We start from the raw sequence: 8,879 nt of genomic DNA, 5'->3' as shown, positions 1-8,879 counted from the left end.
AAATTAAACATATGTATAACTAATTTTAATCACAACACAGTGAATTGAGAAGATTGAGGGGAATTAAGAAAAACTACAGGTAGATATGGCGAATAAAAATTAGTTCACAAAATTAAGAAAGTACCCAATCAAATATTATTTTTTTAGTTTCCTTCGAGATTGATTTATTTATTAGTTCTTCTGAGAAACAATTGGACAGATATGGTACCAAATAGTTTGAAGTATGTTTCCGAAAGCTGTTGTTACATGGTGTTTCGATAAATTTAATTTTTTTCTTTTTTTACATTTTTAAATATCTATTTTCTTTTTTAAATAAAGTACTATTCATAAATTTTAGAATAATTTTGTAAGCTTAAAATAATTTAGGTGGTAAAGTGGCAACAATTTTCAAATTTTCTGCTTTATTACTGCAATGTGTTATAATTTTCAAAGTTTGATGCTGTACATTTACAAGTTTTGATAAATGACTATCAGTAATGGCACCATTGCATTCAATTCCATATCTCAATATTGATTCAAATAATGCTTTGTACACAATTACTAAAGCTTCCCTGTTAAGAATAAATTGGAGGTGATAAATTTTGTATGAGCATACTCTTAATCTCTTTAAACCGTTTACTATGTGGAGTTACCAAGAAAAAGCATTATCCACAGTAAAACCTAAATATTTATATTTGTTAACAACATTAAATTTTTTATAGAAACATATTTTTATTATTATTGTTAGTGAGACAGACATAGTCATGGGATTCAATTTCCATTGGTTTTATCAACATAATGACTGTTTTGTCTTTGTTAACAATGAGACCTTTGTCATGAGGCCATTTTAGAAAATTAGTGTAGTGATTTAGAGATTTTTCCTGAGCTATTTGGTATTCTTTATGGTGATAAAAAGAGAATCATCTGTAAAGAAATATTTTTGTCAATCTGCTTTTAAAAACTCTCAAAGCCGAATCAGTGAATCCTATGTTTTTCATACTAGTAAGCAGATTTTCATATATAATGGCGTCAAATGCTTTAGATATATCTACAAATGTACAAATTATATATCATTTACAATCAAATTGATTATTAATTAAATTTGTGAAATCAAGTAATAGTTGATTAGTACCTTTGCCTCTTCAAAAACCGTATTGATTTCTATTAACTATTTCATATCTTTCCAGATAAATATTTATGGATTGTTCTGATAATTGAGATTTTTAGTATGTAGAATGTATTCCTGATTTAAATATGGAATTTATCATTTGTGTTAATAGATGAGTTAAGGTTTGAATGAATAATTAAGTCACATGTTTGTATACCATCAAGCAGATTTTTTTTTTTTTTTATTAAAAGATAAAATAATTTGTTTCACATCAAGCTTTGTTATATAAGGTTTATCAAAGGAGGTTTGATTTGAAGATATATGAAGAAAGAAAGGAGGTAATAATTGCAGTAGTGCGTGAATCAAATTCAGATAATTTCATTGTCAATGTCAGTTTTTTTAGATTAGAGCTTTTAAAAGCATTTATGGTTGCAGAGTCCAAAGAATTTTTATTTTTGTTGAGAAGTTTATTAACAACATCCCATGTTTTTTTTGTGATATTACTATTATCTTATTATTAATTAATTGTAAGATTATAATAATACTACAGTAATAATAATACAAATAATTACTATAAGCTTTTGTCGAGGTAGTTGTGTAAGATCTGACTCCAATCGATTATGTTATGTACTCTTGACCAGAAGGCCTTGACAATGTTTGTCCAAATAAGTAAGGTAGTTGATTAGGAGGTAAATCGATAGGATGAAACTAACAGGTGCTTGCCGTAATTTCTCTAATTGTGGTAATCTCGTCCTACAGGGTCGTCCTACTATTCCTGTAGGTACAAAGGAGGAATGCAAGCCTGTAGGTACAAAGGAGGAATGCAAGCCTGAGGATAGCTAGCCGCCAGGTCCTACAAAAGGTTAAAAGGTCGAGGAAGGAGGAGAATGTCAGAGAAGGCAGAGAAATAAAACACAAAAATAGATTCTAGAATGTACTGATCCAGTATGTATACTGAAGTTCTCTGTCTTCTAAGGAGATTTTCAAACTGAGACCTTGTAAATTTGGCCTGCTCTTGTTTCTGGGCTGTTAACGCAATCGACAGGTACTATGTGTAAGACGCTAGCTTTCAGTGAATCAACACATTCTATTGGAATCTTTATTATATATACATATTGTAATATCCTCACCTGTTTGAATTACTGCTTTGTTGAGTACATAGATTGAATTGTTTTCAACTTTTATTGTTTCTCTAACATGATTATAGTACAAATTAATTCAAGAAGAGCAATAAGATGATAACTATTATCAATGAAATATTTATATTGTGAATTATCGCCAGTGAATTAGAGCAATTGTGCTACAATCGATTTTTTTTAAAGCGACGAGTGAATGTTGAATACACACAAAGATTACAAGACTCTTTGTTTGGACCACTTGTTGTGGGGTTGCCGAGAAGATGGCATCTGGAGGTAAGTGGGTCTGACCACCCTTTGTCTACTGTCAGTGGTAGATATGTGGAAAGAAGATATCAAGAGTCAGCAGTCATTCAAGAAGAAGATTGTATAATTAAAGGAATAAAGAACTCTTTGCTTGGATTGCCTGTGGATTGGATGTATCCTAGAAGCTAGATTAGGACCAAGCCTTTTTCTTCCGTTAGTAAGACATAGAGAACAATCATTCATCAAAGAAGATTATATAATTGGTTAGTGTTTCTCAACATAGAATTTAAGTATATTTGTAAAAGTAGCCATTAATTTAGTTTAATGTCATTATATTCTGATTATCTAGAAAACCTGCTCTAAGATAAGAGTCAATAATGTTATAAACTTTAAAATAAAATTCCCATATCTGTTTAATATTAAATCTTTTCATTTGAACCTTGTCATCTTCAAAGCTATATTTTAGATCTGATAGTAAATAAAAACTATTTAATTTTATCTTTATTTATTTTAAACAAATTTAAGAATATTATAATGTCTTATATAGTTGTTACATGTTACAATTAAGGTATATACAATGCATAGTATAAATATTAATACATAGTGTTGGATTATTGCCAGTATTGTTTGGCACTTGTGTGCTAGCAACTTGTGTTATCTGTTTGGTTGCATCATGCCGGGCCATAGCTGTTTTGACAGATGTAGTATTTACAGACTAGAACAGCACTACATAGTGTGTAGCTACACTATAATTTTTTACTGAGTTTTGAAACCATTCCTCAAGGGTTGTAATGTAAGATTAGAGATTTTGGGATAAAATTGATGAGTCACTGTTCACTGATATGTGTCATCGGCATATTGTAGTGTCAACTTTTTTTTTTCTTATTTTCTCTAACCATAGAAACACTATGAAATGATTATATATTGAAAAAATGTTCAAGTTCCATGGTTTATTTTAAGGTAATCAAACATTTTACCTACAGGGAAATTGTTATGGAGAGTGGAGAAGAAAATTTCTTTGAGTCATTCCTCTGTAGTTCCTCTCTAAAGAAACATCAAAAACTCAAGAATCAACGTTATTTATACCTCATATTTTGGCTTTTTACATGATGGTGATGTACATAAGATAAGAAGCACATATTTTTCTCATAATGTACGACTTTCGATAATACAGATTGATAAATGTATGTTTCTTTACTTTCTGTATTTAATCTGAACTAGACATTTAGGGTAAATTAAATATGAATTCATTTAGAAAAATAGTTTATTGTAATCTAACAAAATTATTAATTATTACCTTCTAAGTAAGGAACCAGCTTCAGTTCTCTCATCCATCACCTACTTTTTTGGGTAGGGGCATGGTACTGGAATATGCTCCCTGAAATTAAAAAAATGGTAATAATTTTATAAGGACATGACTTTGGGTGATGCTAGTTAATTGCAAGCATTAATTAGTTAATTTTATAAAATGCATCATAGATTTGAATAGTCAATGGAAACAATGTCCATTCCAAAACTTATTTTCATAAAATATTACAAAATAAGCGTTCGTACATAAAACATAGTTACTGTGATATTTTATGAATTAAAGTTTTTACCATCACCAGATTCCGTAAGACTGGTTCCATGACATTTCTAAAGAATCTGTAGGAATTTTAAGAGAATAATGTTGAAATCAAGTCATGCTAAGAGACTAAAAAAAAAAATTAGAAAAAAAAATTCATTTTGTCAGTTACCATGTTTTACAACCAAACACTTGTAATATTAAAGTAATCTAATACTAAATATGTATACTTATAGACAAAATGAGTCCTTTTTTTTTTTTTATTAGAAACATTTATTTAACGTTACAATCACCAAACGATGGCTTTAGGACACTAAAGCAATTAATTTGCCTCCTTCTTCTTTTGTGGGTGGTAACCAAATTTAATATAGGGAACTGTGGATATTTCCATAAGATTATTTATTAATATAGCAAGCTAAATGATACTAAATAAATTCATGTGTATAAATAAACAAATGTAATGAATGTTGTTAGGTATCTATTATATACTTATTATTTTTTAGTTTATTAGCATATTATATATTAATCTTTTGTTTGATAGTAGGTAACTTAAATTCAAAATACAAATATTTTTTTATCCTTTTCTCTCACTTTATTTATTATTCCCTAAACTTTCAGTCCTTAGGTCATAATAAAGGAGACCCTGCCCATACCATACCTTTAAACAAGATCCTGCCAGCTACATTTATATGGATTCCAAGCCATGTAGGAATCGCAAGGAATGAGATGGCCGATCAAGCTGCAAGGGAAGCACTCACGCTTCTAGGACATGGAAATGCAATTTTAACTCCATCAGAAATAAGCAAACCCTTTGAAAAGGAAATCAAAGCTAAATGGCAATCTTTGTGGAATGGAAGCCCAAGGAGTAAACTAAAAATTATTAAAAAAGATTCAAGCCCTGAGGTACCTCCAGTCGCAAATGCTGTAGAGAGGGGGGTTGTACTTACCAGGCTAGGATTAGGTCACACGAGGCTCAACTACTCTTATCTTATTTCAAAACAAATGCCTCCGAACTGCCAGCATTGCAACAACAATTTGATAATTAGCCATATTTTCCTAGAATGCACATATTGCACATCACACCTCAAAAGCTTAGGATTAAACCCGGATATTTCAAAAACCCTCAGAGATGCTGATAAAACAATAAAATTTGTATTTCAGATTTTCGCCTTTGATGGAGTGATGGTGTGAGTGGTGATGTCAGGACCATGATGGGAATGAGGAACTGGATGGCAGTCGCACAAGATCGTAATGATTGGTGGAGGCTGATGCAGGAGGCCAGGACTCGACATTGAGTTGTAGTGCCAAACTAATAATAATTTCAGATTTTAAAATTAAATGGTTTACAGACATAAATATAACATCAGACAGGCAAAAACAATAGAAATAAATAAATAATTAAATTAAGCAAATGTAAGCAAAATTAAATAAGGTATAAATGGCGTTGATGACTAATGGTGTTCTACAGTCTGAGTGCCAAAACATTGGTGTAGAATAAACTAATTGAAATAAAAGAATAAAAAGTCATTTGTATTTTTAATTTATCTTGCCTAATATCAAACAAAAAAATTAATGAGTACTATGTTAATAAACTAAAAAGTAATTAGTGTATAATGGATGCCTAACAGCATTTTTACAATATAAGGGCTTAATTTGAGTAATTGGTATTAATGCACTGTTCCCAGACTAATGAATAACAAGGAAGTAATAAGGTGCACTACTAGGTGTATAACCCGACCCAAAGAACTAGGCATCCAATGGTTATGTTTTAGGAGATTCCTGATTCTTGTTACAACTATTTTAATTTTCTGTTGTTATTGCAATGAAGTTTAATAATTTTCCAATTATTATTATTAATATACAAATAAAAAAAGTAAGAAATATTTAGAGTTTACAATAGATAAATGTTCTCACGTATTCTTTGCATCACAGCATCTATGACTATCGTGACAGCAAGAATATTCAACAGGACAGCAGCTTCTTCTTCCTCTAAATTTTCCAGGACATTCAATTGTTGGGATCGTTTCAAGATACTCTAAATAACTTCTGCTCAAGGCTAAAAAAAAAAAATAAATAAATGGACCATGTTCAACTTTAACTGTTTAACTAATAAAGAAACCACTCATTACATTGATACTACATAATCTTACGTGATAGTTTCACTTCATTATCCGGTGTATAAGATGGACTAGCTGTAACTAAAATAACCATGCAAATAGAAATATACAACAACTGTATGGAAAAAAGTTTCATTTTTGTTTAGGAGAATGGAATGTTCTGTTTCGCAATTGATAAGTTTAAATACTGTCTATACTAATCTTAGTAACAACAGTGATTAGATATGAATGATCAGAATTATAAAAGAACAAACAATTTTAGAATTATGTTTGTTTAATTCATTTACATTTATTTTATTTTCTAGTTCAATGTTAGATTTTTAAGTTAAGATACCTTATTTATAGTAATTTAAATTAATTTGTTAATAATATAAAAGAGGTGTTTGATCAAATCTAAAATTTAGATGGAATGTAATGAATTCGGTAACACAAAGTAACATAAACCAATATGCTCTAGTAGTTAAAAATGTTTCCCAACTTATAGAAATGTGGGGATCGCTAAAGCTGTAATTAAGATATGAGTAAGCACCCCCACTTTTGAATTTAGATTAGAAAGGAGAAAAAAAATTTATGGATTTTATTTGGCTAGAAGGTTTTCAGGAGTTTACTGATTTAAAAGGTAATTAGCTACACTCAAAACGTTCATATCTCACTTTATAGATCCACTTGATTCTTAACTTTGGAGAAATTTAGCCAACAGAGCTTAGCATTTATTTTTTATATATTAGAGTTCTACCAATGGGTAGTTTCTCTACGTGCTGTATCATATCATTATGATCTTACTTCAAATTTGCTTGTTGTATTTTATATAGAGTTGTCAATGTCAATAAATAAAAAAATTATATAAAAGGTTTTATAAATTATTTTATATACATTAATGTTGCATTGCTTTGGGATAAACCCTTATTCAATTTGTTTTCTTATAGTGATGCATTACTAGAATTGTAGCACATATAACAAAAAAAAGTTTTGGTTTTATTTTGAAATGGACACGTTCTAAAGACATTATTTTAGGCAGGGGTTTCTTTCTCTCCAATACCTATACAGACTATCTTAAAGCTAGATGGATTATCAATAATAACAGGATTGTCAAGTAATAACAGTTTATATAGAATTACGTTAAATAGAAAATAAAAGAATTTTTTTTGTCAGATGTGCCACTGTTCAAGCAATGCAGAAATATGAGCAGTTTTACATTTTGGTAAAAATGCACTGAAAGAAAAACACACAAAAGAGTTTTTAAATAAAATGAAATGTAGGTTGTAATAGATGATTTTTACAGCAATAAATGTTCTCTGTCAAGAATATTAAAATCCCAGAAAATTTCTAAAAATCTGATACTAAGGGTGTACATTGCCTTGCTAAAGCCAGCTCTGATATATGTCTGCAAGACCCAGACTCTAAAAGGTACTCTAGAAAGCAGAATCGGTAGATTTTACAGGAAAGTCCTTACAATTACAGGAGCGATCTGGGATCAGAGCCTTAACACGTAGAGGAAAAGAACTAACAGTGAACTGCTTGCAGAGACAAGTCAGTCAATATCTCAGAATATATAGGCAAGGAGTTTTAGATGGGCAGGACATGTGGCTCAAAACAATCCATCAGGACACCTCTACACAATGAATGTTACTATAGTTATCAGAGAGGCCAAAAGCCAGATGGACAGACAGAATCAACAAATTTGTAAAAATAAAATCAATAGTTTTTTTTTCTATGATTTCCTGTTTCAGTTATTGAATAGTATACTTCTTTTTGTTTTTTTAGTTAGTAAAATTAGGGAAGCTCCATATGGAACAGGAACATGCTATGATAGGTCTTATTACTGCTTTGAATATTTATTTATTTCTGAGGGATATTTGAGGTTAGTAAATCTACTCCATAATATCACTATATTATGTACAGCTTTTAATTCAAAGTTAATTATATCATAATTCTTATCATTTTGCTGTTAATTAAGAAAGCCTAGATTTCTCCAGATGGGTTGCTAGGTAGTCAGTTTTTGTGAATTTAACTGAAATCAAAGCTCATTAGAAAAAAAAATTAAACCATAAATATCTTTGGATGATAAAACTTGATGAGATCAAATGTTAACATTCCTAGAAAAAAAGTTATGGATGGTCTCACTCGGCAACAAGTATTCGTCATATATTTTATCTTTAGAAATTATTTATATACTAATTTTTTTATTTATCACAACATAATGTAACATGCCGTGACAAATGTTCTAATATACTAACAGATTAAACATTGAATAAAACAAGAAAGTAATAAAAATATATAGTGAAACTGAAACAAACTAATAAAAACATATATAAAGTAACATAATGTAGAACGAAATATAACATATGTACATATTTAATAACTAACTTAATTTAAAACATAAAAGAACCTTAAAGCATAGAAATAACATATTTTTATGAATTTTTGAGTTTTTATACTCAACATAAAACATGAAAGTAATTTAAAACATACATAAAAAATCAATAACTTAAGAAACATAAATGAAATAAAAATATAAGCTTTCAAATCACTTGATTACATTAAAAATGATAATAATCAATTTAAAATATTTTTACTACAGAAAAATCAATTGCAAAATTAATGAGTTTAGAATTTTACAATTTCTGTACCAATCCTGGGTCACTAACAACACAAAACCATATTATTTTATTATTTAATTGACATTGAAATAAGGTTTACTAGGGATTCAATTTTTTAATCAAATATTT

General features: G+C 29.2%; 2 long non-coding RNA genes across 2 annotated transcripts in view; one reads left to right on the top strand and one right to left on the bottom strand.

The window, feature by feature from the left end:
* The window catches only part of LOC106679299 (uncharacterized), a 10,345-nt gene extending 4,785 nt beyond the window's left edge, over positions 1-5,560 (top strand). The window contains exons 2-3 of the long non-coding RNA XR_001342926.2: positions 3,453-3,653; positions 5,195-5,560. This is a non-coding gene — a long non-coding RNA (uncharacterized lncRNA). The remainder of the gene's footprint in view (positions 1-3,452; positions 3,654-5,194) is intronic.
* On the bottom strand, positions 3,716-6,412 carry LOC136795922 (uncharacterized). Its single transcript, XR_010843636.1, has 3 exons — positions 6,184-6,412; positions 5,948-6,089; positions 3,716-3,847 (listed from the first exon to the last, which is right to left on the bottom strand). It is a non-coding gene; the product is annotated as an uncharacterized lncRNA (long non-coding RNA).
* Between the last annotated feature and the right edge of the window lie 2,467 nt (positions 6,413-8,879).

Source organism: Halyomorpha halys, unplaced genomic scaffold, assembly GCF_000696795.3.
Source record: "Halyomorpha halys isolate HHAL.00 unplaced genomic scaffold, Hhal_1.1 Scaffold12.1, whole genome shotgun sequence".
In the NCBI taxonomy this organism is placed as follows: Eukaryota; Metazoa; Arthropoda; class Insecta; order Hemiptera; family Pentatomidae; genus Halyomorpha; species Halyomorpha halys.
The sequence above is the reverse complement of the archived record's forward strand: the minus strand, read 5'-3'. Positions and strand labels throughout refer to the sequence as shown.